Here is a 22,248-nt window from a genome sequence, read left to right on the forward strand (position 1 = left end):
TATTTGCACGTGAAAGTACATTGTGGGGTGGCACAGGAGTTCCATAGAACAATGCAATTGTCCTTCTATTTTGTTGAAATCTGAAAATAAACTTTGGAAAATATGCATGGGCTAAGAACCCATGAAAAAGGGTGCAAAAGCGACAGAACGCTTTGGAGAATTGGGACACCCTACACAGTCGCACCCACCAATTTAGGGACACGTGGATGGAAGTGTGGTGACTGGGACAGCGCCAAATAGATAGATAGACAGTCAGATCGTCTGTAATTAGAAGTAAAATTGTTCATAGATGACCTTCCTACACAAGGAAGCAATCAAATTGTGTTAAATTGAACCTAATTTGACAGTTTGCAGTCAGTGCCTAAAGTCAAGGACATTCCCGATTGTATTGCTGTCACTTCAGAGTATGTGCGTGAATTTTCTGCTAAATTGCCCTAAAGCAAGAACAAAACCTTGATGAGTTCGAGCATTGTCATCAATGATGATGAAATTAGGACTGTCTTGTAGGGGTACAATGACTGGATAAAAAGGCTAGGGCAGTTCTGAACTAACTTGAGACCCTTGTCCATATTTTAAAACCACCAAAAGCTCCTCTGGTGACAACAGTGGCAGGTGCATTTTTTTCCACACTTTGATGGCACACATTAATGACTGATCCCACAGAAAGTAAAAACAGAAATATTAGGAATTATATTGATTTTGACTGTTTTTGTCTATATTCGGACTAAAACGGCTCCTCCCTCGAGTAATTTGATAATGTCAGTTCAACAAAATGCCGGAGGCATTTTTTCCTTCCTCACATCCCCTCTTCTTTCTGTGTACAGTCTAAGGAAAACAAATACAACTCAAGTTAACCTCAATAATTGGTCATGCTATGCGTGACAAACATTAAGAAGGCCAACTTAAAAATGAACCTCGTGGTACCAAATAATATTAGGATCAAAAGGCTTTGGTACTTTTGTCTATTTGAGCTGTTTGTTTGTTGGACTGGCTGCAACACGCCTGCGATCCAGAAACAGGAATGGGTGCAAGTTGTTCGCAGCAGCGTGTCATGGCGTAATTGTCAACTTCACTTGTCTTCCAGACTTTCTGGGGGCATTTATTGCTCTCACAAACTGTTGCTTATGATGGCACCTCAACAATACTCCGTTAATAATGCTTAATTGCTAATTAACAGTGCAAAGAAAGACTCAATTATCCTATGGCGGTATTGTTCCTTGCCCATTGCCAGTTTTTCGTGGTAGCCGCCAGCAGTGCTAGCTGTTTCTTGCACACTAGTTTAATAAACCAGATTTATTCATTTGTATTGGTTTTAGGCCGAAAATTTCCGACTGCGAATCTGAAATCTCTTTGTTTTACAAACTAAAATCTTTGGAGTGAGATGCCAAAATGTCCATGAATATTTTTAGAGATGAAACTGGGGTGCTGTTTTGCACAGTTTACCGTCATTTCCAGACTACGGGGAGCCCCTGATTAATAGCCTCACCCAGTACATTTTTTTCAAAGCAAAACACATTTTATACATACATAAACCGCATCTGTCTATCAACCGCATGTGCCCAAATTGAAACACGAGGTGTTTATAAAGAAAGACGGTACACAGAAAAACTTTTAATACTATTCTTAAGATTCGTCTGAAAACAGTGCGTGTTTCGCAGCAGCAACATAACAAGCATTAGAGTAGCAAAACAACTGGTTAAAAAAAGATGCAGGGAAAAGTGAGACATGGCAGCAACACGTTAGCACTCACTAACACTCACTAACAACTGCGCTGGTTACAAAAAACGTCGCATGAGAGCTCTCCGTCACGCAGCAGACCGGATCTTTGAAATTCTTGTGGGCGATGTTTGATTTTTTTCACATTGCTCCACGCTATCAGGATCCACTGGCAGACTTGCAAAAGGTGCTCTTCACAAACGGACAGTTGAGTTAAACAAGTTTTCGCCGCTGGTTATCCAAGCCTCCCATTCAACTCGGAGGGCCACTTTAAATGCATGATTCACACGAGAAGTTAGGTTAAACTTGCGTCTTTCTCGGCAGATATATTCGCTGTCTCACTCTTACCTTTAGTGCTTGAGCGCCCCAATTGACAAAATTTACAAAAATGTGTCAATTGGCTGCGTCGTTGCGGAAACCACAGCGTTGAAAGTTGTGACAAAAGTCGTGGCTTATAGTCCGGACGTTGCGGAAAAAAAAAAAATCCTGCAGCTTTAATGGACAAATTGAATTCTATTGTTGTATCAGCATGCAACATATCAAAAGAAAGCTGAGACTCTCTTCTTTTAAATGGAAATTGTTTTCATTCTTTAGCAATCAGCATTCAAGAATAGTGGTATTGGATTGGATTGGATTGGATTGGATATGCCTTTATTAGTCTCACAGTGGAGAAATTTACAATATTTCATCAGATTTACAGTATCTGTAAAAAAAAGAGAGAAAGGCATGCATTTCAAGCATACTTTTAAGTATGTGACCATTAATTTTTTGCTTTTGTGACATTTAAAACATCAAATTAAGACTTTATTTCAGCAAACACCATAAACGACAAAATGACAGCAAAATATGTATATGAACTGTGAACAGAAGTGAAACAATGAGTTCAGTGAGTGTGTGCACGTGTCCAATGGTCTGCAATTTTGTGTGTGTCAATTTGTGTCTCTCCTTCACCCTAGATTTTGTGTGTGTGTGTGTGTGATACAAAATTAAGAAATTGCCCTGATGCAACCTATTTTATTCCACATTCTGGTTTCACTTCCTTCGCCTTTGTGGTGGCAGGCCTTTGTTGTGATGTGACGTTTGGTTTTGCTTGAAATATTGACAGCCAACAGCGGGGTGGTTAACCAGCTGATGAGCAACAGACCCCTAAAAAATATATACTAGTGCTCTTCTCTGAAATGATCGGTCTTTACAGTATTTAAATCCAACGAAAATATTTTAGGTTTAGTTCTCTTATCCCACCCGTCAATACCAACAACCACAATGCCGAAGATTGCTGGTTTCACATTTGTTTTGAACCTCGATGGTACCCCCGTCAGTCAAAAGTAATGTACAAGAGCTGACCTGAAAACAGCTCCGCCTCCAGGCAATTTGTTATTCTCCCTCCCCAGTGAGTGCTTTTTAGACTGGTGTTGCCCGGATTTGTCTTGAGTCTATTAGTTCACAGTTTATTTACAGCCAAATGCCCAGAGACCCGCCTCTGTAATGTTGTTTGGGGGTTATAAGAGCAGAAATTGAATGAAAAGCATCGCACCCCATGCATAATTCATCGACATCATTATCAAGCACACCCATATGGCCAGATAAATGCACACATAAAAACACAAGTGAAAGCATGCAGGAAAATACAGAGGCAAGCGCATGTGCACACATGTCATTATGTGCACTTATTAGAAGGCCTTTTTGGTCATCTATACTCACGATAAACTTGAGCCAATTGTCCCAGCATGGAGTCTATTTCGACATAATAACAGTACAAGAACATCACTGGCAGTGTTCAGGCCTACTTCAACAATGCAACCTAGAAAAGAAGAGCAATAAAGATGCATGTTATTCCAATACAAAAATATCAGTGAATGGAAATTTCCTGGTTTTACCAAGAAAATAGCCTTTTTTTTTGCATTTTAAGGGTTGGGTTACGTATCACTTTGTTGAAAAATGTGTGTACAGTTTTGTGTGGTGCATAAAGCACATGGGCACTTGAAAAGCAACAAGGAGGTGGGTCACAGGAAGGTGGGATGAAATACAGTAGGGCCTTGGCTTACGAACTTAATTGGTTCCCAGACAGAGTGTCTAAGGCGAAATGTGTGTATCCCAAAAAATAATTTCCCATGGGAAACCATTAAAATGAGCCGTCTGTGTAAGCTCTCAGTCGTACAGGAGTGGTCCATCGATGAAAAGGTTTCTTTTCTTTTCTTTTCAAAGAAGTACAGATGACGGCTGAAGAAAGAAGATGAGGGGATTGACAGCAGCTGGCGGAGGTCGAGAGCGGCGGCCCCGCCCCAGCTGTCGACTCGCACGTGACAAGTTCGGTGTCATTAGTCACGTGAAAGCATCTCATAAATAACACCTTTGTGTAAAGCTTTATTGCGAAGGATGGTAGCAATGGTGGACTTAACATATCAGTAACGTGCTCTTTATTTGTAAATTGGTAGTAGAAAGTTACTCTCAGGGAAGTGACACACTGTGTGGGAAATGTGTCAGGCTGAGATTCACATGAAAGCCGCGGTGTGCACCTGTGACGCCACAAACGCACACATTGTTCGTGTTTCTCAATGATCTCCTTCTCCGCCTCAACTGTAATTTTGTTTTGTGTCTTCTTCGGCTAAACACGAGCCTGTGGTGGGGTCTTTTTCGGTCCCATAACAGCAAAAGTATCGTTAAAGACGATCGACTTGTGTATTTACTGTTAAGTACTGCAAAGGCGTGATAGGGGCAGGGCGTATCATAGATATCACCGCAGAGACCGACCCGACACCCCACACTTCTTTTTAGTAAAGCAGAAAATGTAATGAAGCACAATTCCCACTATTGACCGATTGGCCACCTGTTTGAACTAGTGAAATCTGAATGATGTGACAGAGTGCATAAAAACTCCATAATGAGACTCTGGAGAACTTTATTTTCCAGAGCCATCACCAAACTTAACAGATAAAAAAATGGGGGAAAACACAATTCATCACACTACTCACCTATTCGTAAGTCCAGACATTGCACACTATTAATCTGGTTGCACTGTCCCATCAAGACGGATGATACACATACAACGAGTAACCAGAAAATGTGTGTGATACATTGAATTATCAGGCTGGGTGAAGGACTTTGACATAATGTACGTTATAAAGATCAAGCACACAGATATGAAAATACAGGCTGGCTTGACCAGGGGCAAATTGTGCATCACTGCGGCTGATACATTAACACTTTGAAAGAGAGAGTGTTTTTTTTTTTCTTGGGAGTGTATAAGAATTTCCACTCTTGTGAAATCACCAGTGAATCTTCGATCAACTGAATAATATAATATAATCACAGATATTTATTTATTTATATATTCCTGTTTAGGATTATTGAAATCGCGAGCACAGATAGAGCTGTCGTACTCAGCACATTTTGTTGTGCACACGCAGTGATGCTAAGCATGCACCACAAATTTCCTTTCTGAACTTGTTCGTTGATTTCCACACAAGTTTATTGTACAAACAGAGCACCACCCCATTCCCACTTCCATTACATTCTCAGTTTGAAGCATACACTGACACATATTCACACTCATCACTGACACGGACGACACGCCACTCTAAGTCTAATCTTGAGCCCCTTAAATGAGGCTCATTGATGTGTTTCGGAGTTCAGGTGACCATGGTTTTATTTTAACAACTGGCATTGTCAATGTGGACCATAGTTATCACAGATACCATTAAGACTTAAAGGACAACCGACACTTCCGGACAAGTAGCGTCCATAATTTGTAAAATCACTTCAAATGACTTCTACTGAGCTCATTTTACAAAGATTCCACCGCATATAGCTATATTTTACATTTTAAAACTCGCACTGAATATTCATGAAGTCTTGTTTTCGAGTTGATGACAATGAGGGAACGCCCCTGAGAAAGTGACACGTGCATTTTGGGTACTTTGTTTCGTCTGAAAACACCGTGTTGATCACAAAATTCGAAGGAAAACTACATGCAGCCAATTGCGGTAACACGCAGCCAATTGCGGTAACACGCATACAGTAGGTGTAAGTTTACACAAATTCCCAGCGGACTAGAGCAGTATAGCGCTAGCCGAGTAGCTCCCCGGAGTGCGCGTGTGTGGATAGCCGCTGTCATCCTCTCAGCCTGACAATGGATAGAAAGTAGCTTCCAGTGGTGAAAGAGAGCAATCATCATAATAATGGAGCAAACCTAACGGACTATCATTCAGCTGCTGAAACGAGGAGCTAACCGGAGTTCGCGATGGATAACCGCTGTCGTTCATACGTAAGTTCATAACTCTTCATCTTGAAAGTTTAAACAACATTTTGCATGCACAACCATTAAACAATCTGCATTGCTGTTGATGACTTGTAGCTTATTATTTGTTATTCATGTCCTTATATGCCACATATCACCAAAGTTGATGCTATATTGCTTATTCATGGAGCTTCATATATGCTTCATATGTCGTGTCGTTCATCAGTTTCGTCGCTTTGCTTACACGGCTCGAATTGATACGGAAGGACTTCTTTAATCAATCGCAAACACTTATGTGTTCCTCTTCAGAACTATTTGAATCATATTCATAACTGGATGAGTAACAAGATCAATAAAGTAACAAGAAGATCTTTTTCCGAATCTGAACTCTCTGAAGCCATTGTTTTGATTCTGGACCAAGGCAGTTTGTGAAGGAGTATCCTGACGAGACGTCACGAACTGGGGGCGGGACATTCTGAATCTCTCCAGTTTCGAGCTTATTAGTGGCAATTTTGGGCAACTTTAAGTCATTTTTATTGGTGTTTTGTGTTTTACTAAAAATATCAGCCTGTGTGATTTGGGTATTTTAGATGCTATAAAACCTTTTTCTGATGTCGGTTAGGAAACCAAAAAAAAATTGTCAGTTGTCCTTTAATTAATTGTACAATGAGGAACAAAGTAGGGCTGATTGTATTTGTGTCACACATTTATATTCAATGGTTTCTGTTGTTTGAATTGTGTTGTAATCAAAATCATGTAACTTATTTTTTATTTTAATGTATTTATATTAATGTATTTCTTTTAATGTTTAATTTATTTGGGTTTTTTTTATATCGCAGGTTTTAGAAAGGTGCAGGGCTGCTTTGGCCGCCGTGTGCTTGTCCCCTGTTGCTCACTGTCGTCCAAGCGATTCCCGTGGAGTTCATGTGAATGCTCACACGCATCAAAAATTAGAGTATACGTGACTAGGATACGTGACTGAGTAAAGTCAAGTAAAAGGAACCGTGTATTTGTCAACAGCAGCACACAGGCCAGAGCAAACTTAATGGGAAATGCACATATCTTAGGGTTAGTCCACTCAGAGTGCATATCTGGCATGAAGATACGTCAATGACAGATTTAAGTGCATGGAAGAATCCACTCAGCCAGAAAAAATGTAAGTGTGCATGCACCTCTTTAGACGAATAAGCCAGAATATGAATAACGTACGTGTGAAATATTAATAGAAGACAGAAGCGCAACATTACTATTGTAGCAGTTGAGGAAGGAGCATGCACGACTGTTTGTAGACACGTGTTTATTCCAACTGCTAACAAGTGGATCTGTGTCAAACATGGAAAAATGCAATAAAGTATTCTAAACATAAATACGCCCCGTGCTGTACACCTGCTGGGTGAGATGCATGGTCCTAGTGCCTGCCCAACAATCAGATTTTTAACTGTTCTCGCCTCAATCTTTATTATCTAATTTTACTCATCGTTACTTTTTTCATTTGTATCTTTCAAAAAGCTTCAACTGTATTACGTGGATTTTATTTGAGACGCTATGCTTTTTCCATCTGTATTTTGTATCCCAAAATAGAGTAACATTCCGATTCCGTTATATGACACAATGACAATATGTTAATCGATTTTTGGTGTTTTATCTCATTTTTATGAAGGGATCTTAATAGATGTATGTGTAACCCACCCATCCATCCATCCATCTGTCTGTGTAAGCTCTCAGTCGTACAGGAGTGGTCCATCGATGAAAAGGTTTCTTCAGCCGTCATCTGTACTTTTTTGTTGAAGGTGTCGGACGTTTCGCTTCTTATCCAAGATGCTTCACATGGCTGGGAAACCGTTCTCAAACATACACGCACGCACACGTATCTATCTATCTATCTATCTATCTATCTATCTATCTATCTATCTATCTATCTATCTATCTATCTATCTATCTATCTATCTATCTATCTGTCTGTCTGTCTGTCTGTCTGTCTGTCTGTCTGTCTGTCTGTCTGTCTGTCTGTCTGTCCTTCCATCTTTCCATCTATCTTTCTATCTATGAGAAAAACATGTAGTTTAGTTATTTACAGACTATATTTCGGGAAAAGATGGATTCATTTCAGTGATTATTTCATCAGCTATTTGGGGCAAGTGACACAGGGAATTAATCCATTACCATTTATATTCATGTTTGATTTATATTAACCATGTGGGATTTTTCATTCATGCATAATATTGAACACCCATCCATTACTAACTTTCAGTATCATCACAAGGGTTGCAGAGGAATTAGAACCTATCCAGCCAATTTCAGAGCGTCGATCTTTTTTAGTATCAGGAAAACAATATGTGCTGCATTCACACGTAGAGACCTTTGTATCACGAACACATCTGTTCTTCAGATCGACACATATCAATGCAATTTCTCTCTTTTTTGTACAGTGTAAATATACTAATATGTATGTAAGTACATATTAAATGTGAATTATTTGAGATTAGCATTTCAAGGTATCCGTGCACAGTAATCAGATATTCATCCAGGCGAAGTATTCCAGCGAAGCTTTGTTTGCTCCATATGCGAAGTCAAAATATATACACAACTTTTTAAGAGGTTGACAATCTTTTTTCCTGCTTTCCTGAGTTAAGCTCAATTCACACAATAATAGTGGCTTTTATTGTAATATCAACAACAGTGAAGCATGCAATGCCTCTCTGGGTTTATGCTAACAACAATCAGTGTTATTGCACCTACTTGCAACCTCAATTAAGTTTAGGGTCCATTTTGCCTTGGATTTAAACAGGCTAACACTTCCTCCAGGGGCGAAATCACATAAACCACTATGACCCACTGACATCATAACTTTAAGCCACCAGGCAAAACAATGCCGGACTATCCTCAAGAGAAGCAACAATGGAATCATTGTGTCATTAAATGTGTTTCTTTGGTGTATTGCTTTGATGATGCCGAGCAGCAACGAGATATAACATTGAGATCAATGATTTGTTCAAGGCAATAGCTTATATTCACTGTCTTTTTCGAATATGAGGGGGATACGGCAAGGGAAGGTATTTACCATCACACATATGTACGTACGATGCACTGTTACATATGGTGTAGCGATACACTCGCCTGACTTGTGTGGGCAACGTGAAATTGGTTCCTGCTCAGGGATCGTGTGGATGTGGGTGTGAATGCTCATTTGCTACATTTCTTTTTGTTCTTTTTTTTTTGGGGGGGGCAGTCTATCATTATGTCTCTCTCTCTCTCTCCCTCTCTCACTCTGTATGGATGGATATTTGTTTCTGTGTGTCATACGATTGGCTTTTTTTAATTATGCTGTATCCAATGCAATTGATTGGGAAACGGTTTAGGGTGAGCATTGGCTCAAGCACACCCCCGTGACCCTAATGAGGACTAAGCGGCCTAGAAATGGATGGATGGATGGGTTACGTGGGTAGGTGGATATATGGATAGATTCATAGATTCATGGATTCATAGATATATTCATAGTTATATAGATTCATAGATACATAGATAGGTACATAGATATTTATGGAGCCCGGACTGTCCCCTGTGGCACTCCAGTGCTGCAGAGAAGCCTGTCCGACTCGCAGTTCTTTGCCCTCACAAACTGTGGCCGGTTTGTGAGATAATCTGTAATAAAGATGTGAGGTGTTTTTTCCACTCCAGCATGTCACATCTTGTCCCACAGTAGGCAGGGCTTGCTGGTGTTGAAGGCACTGGATAAATCGAAGAACGTGATCCTCACATTGTTCCCACCATTCTCCAGTTACAACAGAGCCGAGTGGAGGAATTAAATAACGGCGTCCTCCCCACCGACCGATGCTGGGGTGGTAGGCAAACTGTGGCGGGTCCAGTAAGGAGCTTGCCAGGGTAATAGGTGCGTGAGGACGAGTCTCTCCTCCGTCTTGATCAGGTGAGATGTCAGCGCCACTAGTCTGTCGCTGTTGAGCTCCTTTGGGTGTGCAATCTTGGGCAGGGACCAGCATGATGTTTTTGACAGCTGTGGAACTCTGCCCAGCTTCAGGCTCAGGTTGAATGTGTGCTAGACAATGATACAGAGCTGGTCGGAGCAGGTCTTCAGGAGTCGGGAACTGATGTTTTCTGGACCTGCTATCTTTCAAACTTTCATCTCATCTTTCTCAATTGCTTCCTCACCTGTGTGGTTGTGACAGAGTGGCAGGAACCCAGAGGCAGAGTCACGGTTGAGGGTGTGGCGTCAGTTCAGATGGCAGTTGTTTGTTGCTGGAAGCTGGTAATGAGATGGGGGAAGGAGGGGAAGTCCACAGAAAGGGTGGGTGCAGTACAATGTGTACAATAAAGACAATTTGCAGCTGAAATGTCTCAGTTATATCAGTTCATTTGTTAAACATATAAACTTGTTAAACATATAAAATAAAGAATACAGTAAGAAATTGACAAAAAATGAACTGAAGTAAAATTGTCAGAAAGGGGAAGAAAACAGTCATCATGCAGAGCAATAATAAGAATAAGAAAACATTTTTTTGTCCTACAATGGAGAAATGTTCAATCCACGGCAGCAAAATTCAAGATTTAGGGGTTAAGAGGGGTTGAATAGAGGAATAGAGGAAAGAACAATATAATATTACATATTTTCATTTGGTTGATTTTATTTTATGATATACAGCGTAAACTCTGGTATGTTATTTCAAAATCAAAGCAGTAATTTTTGTTCATTGCTCTACTTCACCATGGATAGGAAATGAAAGAATGTGTTACTTGTGGAAGATATTTGCCAGAAAATCACAAAAAGTAATGCATACGATTTCAGGAAAGAGTCCATTTGGTGTCTCTGTCACCATGGACAATATTGCAGTTTTCTCGCTCCCCAGTGACATTGATTGGAAAACAGCTTCAGGCAACCCCAAGGCTGTTGTTTGTTTTTTATTTTGTTCCTTTGCATTCGAAACTGAATGTGCTTGTGTTTGTGCTTGTGGCCTGATCTCTTTCTCAAGCTATTTCATTTTCATTAATAGTTATATAATAATATTTATTTGGCTTAAATACCATTAACTTCTTCTTCTTTTCCATTTCAATTGATATTTTAGTTTCAAATTGGTATTATTGTGAGTGTAAATGGTCATTGGTGACGAGTTCATGGATCTTGCCTTTTTTGACCCAGAAGAAATAAGATTTATTTTTTCACAATCTTACAAAGCACAAGCAGAATTCTAAGTGGAAGGATGAATGAATGGATGAGTAATTCCAAGAGTGTGTAAATTATTCGAAGTATTGATTCAGTTTAAGAAAAAAAACATTATACCATTACATCAAACTTCCACAGCATGTTTTCTATTCATCACATCAGCGACTTTGAAAAGTCTGTGAAATTGACACAGAGCATAGCAAGGATGGTATCTCAAACAATGCTCCTCATCTATCTGAGAGCTTTCCATACTCTTTGTGCACTCACAAAAGCACACACATTGTGCCGAGATGTCAGGGAAGAGCCAGGAAAAAGCGGTTGAGCGCTTTCTCCATTCACTTTAATCTCTCATCTCTTTTTAATACAGAGTTTTCTTGTCCAAACCTTGCTCCCTCGGCTGTTATTTAACTAGCCTGCCGTATGTGAATTGCATTATCAATCAGTGATTGGGTTGAGCAAGACTGTGAAAACAAATTTAAACCTTTGGCCTTCAATAGGTCGTATGCACAGGTATTCATATTATACACATTATCTTGCATTGTCTCCTTATGTTGGTTGCAAACATGACAGGCTGCTTCATGTCCATTAACATCACTCGCACACCTGCTTACCACTTTTTCTTTTGAGTTGGGTGTCATGGTTCACTGAGTTCACTGATTACAAGTAACCTGGTTTGTACTGAAAAAGCATTGTTGTTGTCGTAAAGGCAAGATTCTCTGAAAGGACTTTGAATTTCTGTTTGTAATGAAATGTAGGGAAATAAATGTCCATTTCACGGGAAGATCCGTGCATTGTCATCAAATGGTGAGTATAGTTTTAGGTTATTTGAATGCTGCTTTGCCGATGACCATTTTGTGTGTGGGAGAGTTGCTTGTTTTCTTGCCACAAAGGCACACGAGCCAGTGTCTTATTGTGCCATTCCCAAGCTCAGATAAATACAGAGGGTCTTGTCAGGAGGGGCAGCCGACGTAAAAGCTTGGTCAAAACAAACATGCAAATATCACCTCTGAAGATGGAAGACACTGATTCGCTATAGCGACCACTGAATGGATAATCCGAAAGGAAAATAAGAAGTCTCTTTCCGTGTTGCTATTACGTTCAATTTTCCTTTCTCAAATCTCCCTAATGAATTCTCACATTGGGGGCTACTTCAGTGTGTATCCTAAATGATAACTAACAAACTACCTGTGATACTTTTTTATGCCCACACACTTTGGATGGATGGATGGATGGATGGATGGATGGATGGATGGATGGATGGATGGATGGATGGATGGATGGATGGATGGATGGATGGATGCATATCTACACACACACACACACACACACACACACACACAGGCAGGTTCAAGAGCGACACACACACACACACACACACACACACACACACACACACACACACACACACACACACACACACACACACACACACACACACACACACACACACACACACACACACACACACACACACACACACACACACAGGCAGGTTCAAGACCGAACGTGTAGGTTGTGCAAAGAGGCACCTGAGATGATCCAACACATAATTTCCTGCTCTAAAAGGCTGCCAACGAAAGCCTACATGGAACGCCATAGCCAGGTCGCTGGCATAGTCGAACGAAACATCTGGTTCTCAGTGTGGATAGGAAACCCCAAGATCAAAATGGGAAACAACTCTGAAAGTGTTAGAGAATGACCAAGTTAAGATCCTCACTGGCCTCTTGGTAATGGCCAACCAATCAGATATTGTGATCTTAGATACAGAAAAAAGTTGTTGTATGTTGTAGTGGATGTAATGGCCCCAAGTGATGGAAACATCAGAAACAAGGAATATGAGAAACTGTAGAAATACCAAGGATTTAAAGAGGAGTTGGATATAGCCTGGAAGGTAACCGTCGTGCCTGTGGCGGTCGGAGCAGTGACCCCCAAACTAGATAACGAGCAGAACAGATCCCAGGAACAATATTGATATATCAGTCCAGAAAAGCACACTGCTGGGAACAGCTAGAATACTGCAGGAGAACTGGGAGAGGACCCGAGGTGAAAGGGGGACGGACACCAAACCCGAGATGTATATATATCCGAGAGGAGCTGGACAGAGCCTGGAAGGTAAAGGTGACAGTCGTGCCTGTGGTGGTCAGAGCACACGAGGCAGTGACCCCCAAACTAGACAAGTGGTTGCAACATATCCCGGGAACAACATGGGATATCTGAGTCCAGGAAAGTGCTGGGAACAGCACGGATACTGCACAGAACCCTCAAGCTTCCTGGTCTCTGGTAGAGGACCTGAGCTGAAATGGGGGTAAAACACCACCCAAGAGGGGTAAGACGAGGATTTCATTTTTTTAATACACAGATATTTATTTATTTATTTACTTAATTTTCACTTCGGATTAAGACTGTCTTTTGCTGTGTTAACCACGTGATTGACTATTAGGGATCTGTCCTGTGTGCATTTTTCTTTTGGGTCTTGCTCTATTGGATTAAAGGAATTCGTGTTCTTCTGTTGGGGTTATTGTTTTTAGTTATACATTTCCTTATAATACATTGATAATGCTTCCAATGAAGAATGTTCATGCATGTAATTATACATATAATCACACATTCACCTTTCTTCATTGTCTTTCACATTCCCATTTAATCATTCGACTAACTATACATTCAATATTAGTGTGAAGTTATTAATGTGCTGTAAAGATGTTACTATGTCAGGAAGGACTGAAGGAGAGAAGTGAAGATGAATGTATCTCTTGGAACCCAGCTAATCTTCATATGGATGCCAGGGTGACCCATCTGAAACTGATTAGAAGAACAGAATTTCCTGCTTAGCAACTGTCTACTAAGGCCAGTAATACACTGGCCTTTCAAGTAATACAAGGGAATACACTGTAATACAAGGGAAGGGGGCTGAAAGATTGTTTAGAATAGGTTAGAACTCTGTCTTGTCTATTCTCCTTGCAAGTAAAAAAAATCAACTAAGAGACCTCTTTCCTCCTTTTATTGTGAATTTCATTTACTTCTGAATTTTAACTCTCACATCTTCTTGGAGAAGATTGAAACTATTGGACCAGTTTTTATTATACGTACAGGTACGTGCTTGGGTGTTTTACACGCTTCAGTTTGTGAAATATTTTGAACACATAAAACTGTATTTATGATGGACCACCCGGATATTAAAGGCCACCATACCAGGGATTACCCTCGCTAACAAAAACAAAAGTGTCTCTGTGCTGTTCCCAACAAGGGATTAGAAATTTCCTACTGACAGGATTAAAACAATACTGACTGTTTTCCTCTGTCTTTCTCTGCCAACCCACTTTTATCCCAAATGCTCTTGTAACATTAACAGATCATATTTTCTTTCCTTTAACCCATCCAGAGGGTTTTTCTGCTCTCCTTATAGTACTTCTACTTTTTAACCTGTGCTGCGCTATCCCTCCTAAATCCTTCCTTCTCTAGAAGAATTAGTTAATCCTGGCTAATCCTAAAATTCTCTTCTAATGCTATGTCTCAGTGTATTCCTGTCATTTATGAACTAGCATTGTAAGATATAAGAGGGAAAAAAAGGGCTTCTAGTGATTTCTATTCTTCTCCTCTTCTTTTCCTTTCGGCTTTTCCCTTCAAGGGTTGCCACAGCGAATCAATGTCCTCCATCTATCCCGGTTTTGTGCATCCTCTTCTCTCACACCAGCTACCGTCATGTCTTCTTTGACTACATCCATAAACCTCCTCTTTAGTCTTCCTCTCGGTCTCCTGCCTGGCAGTTCAAGATTCAGCATCCTTCTCCCGATATAGTCGGTCTCTCTTCTCTGGACATGTCCAACCCATCTCAGTCTGGCTTCTCTGACTTTCTCTCCAACGCCTCTAATATGAGTTGTCCCTCTAATGTACCCATTCCTGATCCTATCCAACCTGGTCACTCCCAAAGAAAACCTCAACATCTTCAGCTCTGCTAACTCCAGCTTTGCTTCCTGTCTTTTCTTCAGTGGCACTGTCTCCAGTCCAAAGATCATGGCTGGTCTCACCACTGTTTTATACACTTTTCCTTTCATCCTCGCTGAAACCCTCCTATCACACATCAAACCTGACATTTTTCTCCAGCCGCTCCAGCCTGCCAGGACACGCTTCTTCACCTCTTTTACACACTCTCCATTGCTCTGGACAGTTGACCCCAAGTACTTAAAATCCTCCACCTTCTTTATCTTTTCTCCCTGTAGCATCACTCTTGCACTGGGATCCCTCTCATTCACACACACACACACACACACACACACACACACACACACACACACACACACACACACACACACACACACACACGCACGCACGCACGCACGCACGCACGCACACACACACACACACAAACACACACACATATATTCCGTCTTGCTGCGATTGATCTTCATTCCTCTCCTTTCCAGAGCATATCTCCACCACCTGTTCCCCGTTCTCACTACAGATCACAATGTCATCTGCAAACATCATGGAAATCTGTTGACTTCCTGAAATGCATGAATTGATTCAGTGTTTATCTATGTGTAAATCTGCATCATTTCATGTCACTATCTTAATGGCATGCAGGAACTGCAAAAGATTGTGTTGTGTAACAAGAAAAAAAATACACAATACAACAAGCAATAGGAGTATCACCAACATAAAAATGCCGTAAATGTGACTGCTTAGTCGAGAGCTTGTTTGATTTAGCCAATTGAGCACTAAAGGCCAAAAGTGAAGCGTGGACAACAGCTGGGTTAACAATTTAATTTTCTCACAACATAATGTTTTAATAAACATGAAATGTAATTAACAACACAGCATTGAGTGATAGAGTTAAAATTTGCTTGACAGCCATACAATAAGGGATGATGTCACAGCTGACATATGGGGTTGAGACGATTGGGCTGTTGCCACTGTGATTTCTCCAGTGACAATAAATCTGAACACTGACCACTCGGGCAGTTAAAAATATCAACAATCTCCAAGCTTATAGAAATCTAATATGTGCAGCAAAAAGAAAACAAAACCATTTTGAGAAGACAAAGATGTTTTTCAAGATGTTTTTGTGTGGTTTGCTGGGTAACTTTTCAATTGAAGACATTGGCACATAGAGTGGTAATGAGCAAACCATGCCTTGAGTGAATGCCATGGAAATGTGCAACAAAACAGTTGCAAAAGCAGATGATCAATAGCTCCTTTCTGTTTCCATCAGCGTTTACATAAAAGACAATTGACAAATACTTATGGTGTCAAGTATGAAGCTGGCTACCTGACCTTGTGGTTTTATTATCTGCCTTGAGACTGAGAATTTGCGAGTTCACTCATCTGTGTTTTATTGCATAGCATGAAACATCTAAATGGGTTTTGGAGCATGGCACTCCAATCAACTCTGATGTGCATTTCACAATAAATACAGTATACCAATATAAAATAATAATAAATGCTCACTGTCTAAGTCAAACACATATTGTCTGTTTATATTAACTCCTTGTGTAATTCAATGTCATATGCTGCTCCGTCAAGGGCAATAGCACATGTCTGTGGTAATTGGCTGCTACTGGTAAAGGGGGTTGGACCCACAGGTTAGTTGGCATGTTTCAGTGAGATGGCAATCCTTTTTAATAATAATAATAATAATAATAATAATAATAATAATAATAATAATAATAATAATAATAATAATAATGATAAAATGGGGCGGCCCGGGAGTGGAGTGGTTAGCACACCGGCCTCACAGTGCAGAGGTCGCCGGTTCGCGTCCTGGTCCGACCTCCCTGTGTGGAGCCTGCATGCTCTCCCCAGACCCACGTGAGTCTTCTCCGGGTCCTCCGGCTTCCTCCCACACTCCAAAAACATGCATGGCAGGCAGATTGACCACACAAATTGTCCCAAGGTGTGAGTGTGAGAGTGACTGTTGTATGTCTTTGTGTGCCCTGCGATTGGCTGGCAACAAATTCAGGGTGTCCCCCGCCTCGTGCCCGAAGACAGCTGAGATAGGCTCCAGCAACCCCTGCGACCCTAATGAGGAATAAGCGGTACGGAAAATGGATGGATGGATGGATGATTCTGAGAAAGTTAAATATGTGATGGCTGGTTGAACCTCACAGTTGCAGGTTTGTGTCACAGTCCATTTGTATAGGAATGAGATGTTCTTCCCAGGATGGGCTATGGTAAGGTGGGATATCCTCCATTTTTGTACATTTATTTTGCTTCTCAACGCTTTTTTTCAGTATTTCAATTGCAAATTGAGGTCACTAACGAGGCACCACAATCTAGCTAATGGTCTTGGCCATCTCAAACCTTATGATCTTTTCAAACACGAGGTTTCAGAACACATGAATACAATAAGCATAAGATGAATGAAGTTCATTTCCGGAGAACACACCCTTCACAACTCCAGTTGTCTCATCATTTTATGCTGCCTCAAATCATATGAATGTTTCCCAATGTTGAGTACATGATCCAATTACTGGCAGGATTTGTGCTTGCAAATGTATAGCTGCACATGTTGAATTTTGCATGGCTTAAGGGTCACGATAAAATGTCTTGAATTTGTCCTCTGAGTCAAGAACTTGAAAGTCTAACACGCTTGCTTACAGATGTTGTCCAGATGCTTGATCCAGGTTTCAAAATGCAAGTAATCTAGAACAATTTCTTATCCATGTACTGTATGCACTATCCTGAGCCACTGTTTGTCTTTTTCTGTGTAGGTTTCATTCCGCTCTCCATCTGCACTGTGAAGGACATTATGTACTGCCAGGCTGGCCCTCATTATAACAATGTGTGTGATACCTTTTACATTTGTCAGAGCGAGCGGGTGAATCCTGCCATTGTGACCCCTCCCCCTACCCTCCCAACCCTCGGCAGGAGACTTGTCACATTAATGACCAGGGCTTCTTAGTGATTTGCTGTCGCCATTGTTTACATGCTAATTCTAATCTGTGCTTAAATCCATGACTCAGGGGTAATTAAAACACACATGTACGTACACACACACACACACACACACACACACACACACACACACACACGCACACACGCACACAAACACTTCCCCGAGATATGATTTGACTTTTGTTTTAATATTACACAAGTATTGACTCTCCATATATATATATATATATATATATATATATATATATATATATATATATATATATATATATATATATATATATATATATATACAGTAAAGTCTCGTTATATCGATATTCAAGGGAGTCCGAAAAAATATCGATATAACCGGGACTATCGATATATCCGACCCTGTTTGCATGTAATTTTCACCGTGCGTGCATAGAAATAGTATCGATATAACCGGGACTATCGATATATCCGATATCGATATAACGAGACTTTACTGTATATATATATATATATATATATATATATATATATATATATATATATATATATATATATATATATATATATATATATATATATATATATATATAAAAAAAATCCTCGTCTCACCCACCATGGGTGGTGTCTGCTCCCATTTCAGCTCGGGTCCTCTACCAGAGGCCAGGAAGCTTGAGGGTTCTGCGCAGTATCCGTGCTGTTCCCAGCACTGCGCTTTTCTGGACCGAGATATCCGATGTTGTTCCCGGGATCTGTTGCAACCACTCGTCGAGTTTGGGGGTCACTGCCCCAAGTGCTCCGACCACCACAGGCACGACTGTCACCTTTACCTTCCAGGCTCTCTCCAGCTCCTCTCTGAGCCCTTGGTATTTCTCGATTTTCTCATGTTGCTTCTTTCTGATGTTCCCATCACTCGGGACCGCTACATCCACGACAACGGCTTTCCTTTCCCCTTTATCTATGACCACGATATCTGGTTGGTTGGCCATTACCATCTTGTCAGTCTGTATCTGGAAGTCCCACAGGATTTTTGCTCGGTCATTCTCCACCACCTTGGGAGGTGTTTCCCATTTTGACCTTGGGGTTTCCAGTCCATACTCCGCACAGATGTTTCGGTAGACTATGCCAGCCACCTGGTTATGGCGCTCCATGTAGGCTTTCCCTGCCAGCATCTTACACCCTGCAGTTATGTGTTGGATTGTCTCAGGTGCCTCTTTGCACAACCTACACCTTGGGTCTTGTCTGGTGTGGTATATCCTTGCCTCTATGGCTCTGGTGTTCAGGGCCTGTTCTTGGGCAGCCAGGATGAGTGCCTCTGTGCTGTCCTTTAGGCCAGCCCTCTCTAGCCACTGATAGGACTTCTTGAGATCAGCCACTTCTGCTATGGTTCGGTGGTACATCCCGTGTAGGGGCTTTTCCTCCCATGATTGTCCCTCTTCCAGCACCTCATCCTCTGTTCCCCATTGACTGAGACATTCTCTGAGTACATCATCCGTTGGAGCCTTCTCTTTGATGTATTCATGGAGCTTGGATGTTTCATCCTGGACAGTGGCTCTCACACTCACTAGTCCCCGGCCTCCTTCCTTACGGCTTGTGTACAGTCTCAGGGTGCTGGACTTGGGATGGAACCCTCCGTGCATGGTGAGGAGTTTTCGGGTCTTAACATCTGTGGTCTGAATCTCTTCCTTTGGCCACCTTATTATTCCTGCAGGGTATCTGATCACTGGCAGGGCATAGCTGTTTATTGCCCGGGTCTTGTTCTTGCCATTGAGCTGGCTTCTGAGGACTTGCCTCACCCGCTGGAGGTATTTGGTCGTAGCCGCTTTCCTTGTTGCTAATTCGAGGTTGCCATTGGCCTGTGGTATACCGAGGTACTTGTAGCTGTTTTCAATGTCTGCTATTGTTCCTTCAGGGAGTGAGACCCCTTCAGTGTGAACTACCTTGCCCCTCTTAGTCACCATCCGACTACATTTCTCCAGCCCGAATGACATTCCGATATCACTGCTGTAGATCCTGGTTGTGTGGATCAGGGAGTCTATGTCCCTTTCGCTCTTAGCATACAGCTTGATGTCATCCATGTAGAGGAGGTGACTGATCGTAGCTCCATTTCTGAGGCGGTATCCATAGCCTGTCTTGGCGATTATCTGGCTGAGGGGGTTCAGTCCTATGCAGAACAGCAGTGGGGAGAGTGCATCACCTTGGTATATGCCACATTTGATGGACACTTGCGTTAGTGGTTTGCCATTGGCTTCAAGTGTGGTTTTCCACATCCTCATCGAGTTTGCAACGAAGGCTCTCAGGGTCCTGTTGACCTTATACAACTCCAAGCATTCATTGATCCATGTGTGTGGCATCGAGTCATATGCTTTCTTGTAATCAATCCAGGCTGTGCACAGGTTGGTATGTCGGGACCTGCAGTCTTGAGCGACTGTTCTGTCAACCAGCAGCTGATGTTTGGCACCTCTAGTATCTCTACTAATGCCTTTCTGTGCTTTGCTCATGTATTGATCCATGTGTCCACTTATCTTAGCCGCAATGATGCCTGACATGAGCTTCCATGTTGTGGAGAGACAGGTTATTGGCCGATAGTTGGAAGGAACTGCACCCTTTGAGGAATCCTTCATGATCAGGATTGTTCGCCCTTCGGTTAGCCATCCTGGGTGAGTCCCATCCATCAGCAGCTGGTTCATTTGTGCTGCTAGGCGCTCGTGGAGAGCTGTGAGTTTCTTTAGCCAGTAGGTGTGGACCATATCCGGGCCTGGTGCCGTCCAGTTTTTCATACCTGAGACTCTTCCTTGTATATCTGCCGCTGTGATGGTAACTGGGTTCTGTTCAGGGAGGTTGCTGTGCTCCTCTTTCAGAGTCACCAGCCATTGTTATTGTTATGTACGACCTCCTTCTCCCATATGCCTTTCCAGTATCTTTCAGTTTCCAGCCTTGGAGGGTCTGCTCTGCTGTTAGAACCCTGCCACTGAGCGTACACTTTCGCAGGTTGTGTTGCGAACAGCCTGTTTATTCTTCTGGCCTCATTCTCTTTCGTGTACCTCTTTAGGCGACTGGCCAAGGCCTGGAGCCTTTGTTTGGCAGTTTCGAGTGCTTCAGGTATGGTTATCTGCATGTACCTCTTGGGTATTGGCCTTTTATTCACACCTCTCTGGGTCTCCGTCAATTGACTCACATCTTTCCGAGCCGCCTTGATCTTGGCCTCCAACCGTCTTTTCCATGGTGGGTAATGAATCTCGTGGCTCTCATGGTTGCTCTTGTAGCCAAGCATGTCTAGGATCACTGATGCTGAGGTGTATATCAGCTCATTGGTTTCCGTGATCGTTCCGGTCGGGATCGTTCTCAGTGCTGCATTCACAGTTTCCATGAGACTTTCAGGTGGTACTTCACATAGCCGTTGTAATCGGTGCCTTCGTTGCCCAGTTTTCATTCTTGCCATGATCTTATCTCTCAGGTCATTTGCTGCCTCGCTCAGCATTTCATTTATTGGGGCTGGCTTCCCAATCTCATTATTCATTGGGGCTTGCCTCCCAATCTCTGGTTGAACCTCTTCCTGTGATGTGGCAGCCTGGGGCCCTTCACCTCGGAATTTGTGTTGTACCTCATCAATCTCAAGTTGTGATAGCAATTGCCGTTTGTGGATATTGGAACACTGAGCTACTAGTTGTTTCGTGGTCAACCGTGACTGTGGGTTTCGAAGTAACCATTCAGCCCCCATTCTCCGCATGTAACCCCTCTGACTAGGGTTGCTTGAGTAGTAGCATTCCAACAGAGCCATGTTATCGCATCTCGTCCATCTCCGCTTTGTTCCAGCAGCCCATTTTTCATCAGGGTGCTCTGGTTCCCCAGCACCTGACGCAGACCTTGTTTGGCCGGGCGACGTCTGAGCCGGCATGTCATTCCATTTATTGTCTCTCATCATTGTATGAGGTAGGCATTAGCGTGAAGGGTCTTGCCCAAGGACCCACACTGGATGATGTCATTGTGCTCATTTTCTCTGCCACAAGTGGGATTCGAACCCTCGTCTCCCATATGCCAAACCGATGCATTATCAACTGAGCTATCCAGCCGCTATATACGTTGTAACATATATATATATATATATATATATATATATATAGTAAAGTCTCGTTATGAAGATAGTACTGCTTATTACGATACTATTTCTATGAACGCAAGGAGAAAATGTACATGCCGCAGGATCGGATATATCGATAGTCCAGTTATATCGATATTTTTTCCGACTCCCGAG

General features: G+C 41.8%; 1 long non-coding RNA gene across 1 annotated transcript in view; it reads left to right on the plus strand.

Annotated features, from left to right (window-relative positions):
- The first annotated feature begins 7,295 nt into the window (after positions 1 to 7,295).
- LOC148892681 (uncharacterized) overlaps positions 7,296 to 22,248 on the plus strand; it is a 184,177-nt gene continuing 169,224 nt past the window's right edge. Inside the window, exon 1 of the long non-coding RNA XR_016116335.1 lies at positions 7,296 to 9,878. This is a non-coding gene — a long non-coding RNA (uncharacterized LOC148892681). The remainder of the gene's footprint in view (positions 9,879 to 22,248) is intronic.

Source organism: Hippocampus bargibanti, linkage group LG10, assembly GCF_051943395.1.
Source record: "Hippocampus bargibanti isolate YZ-2025 linkage group LG10, ASM5194339v1, whole genome shotgun sequence".
Taxonomy (NCBI): domain Eukaryota; kingdom Metazoa; phylum Chordata; class Actinopteri; order Syngnathiformes; family Syngnathidae; genus Hippocampus; species Hippocampus bargibanti.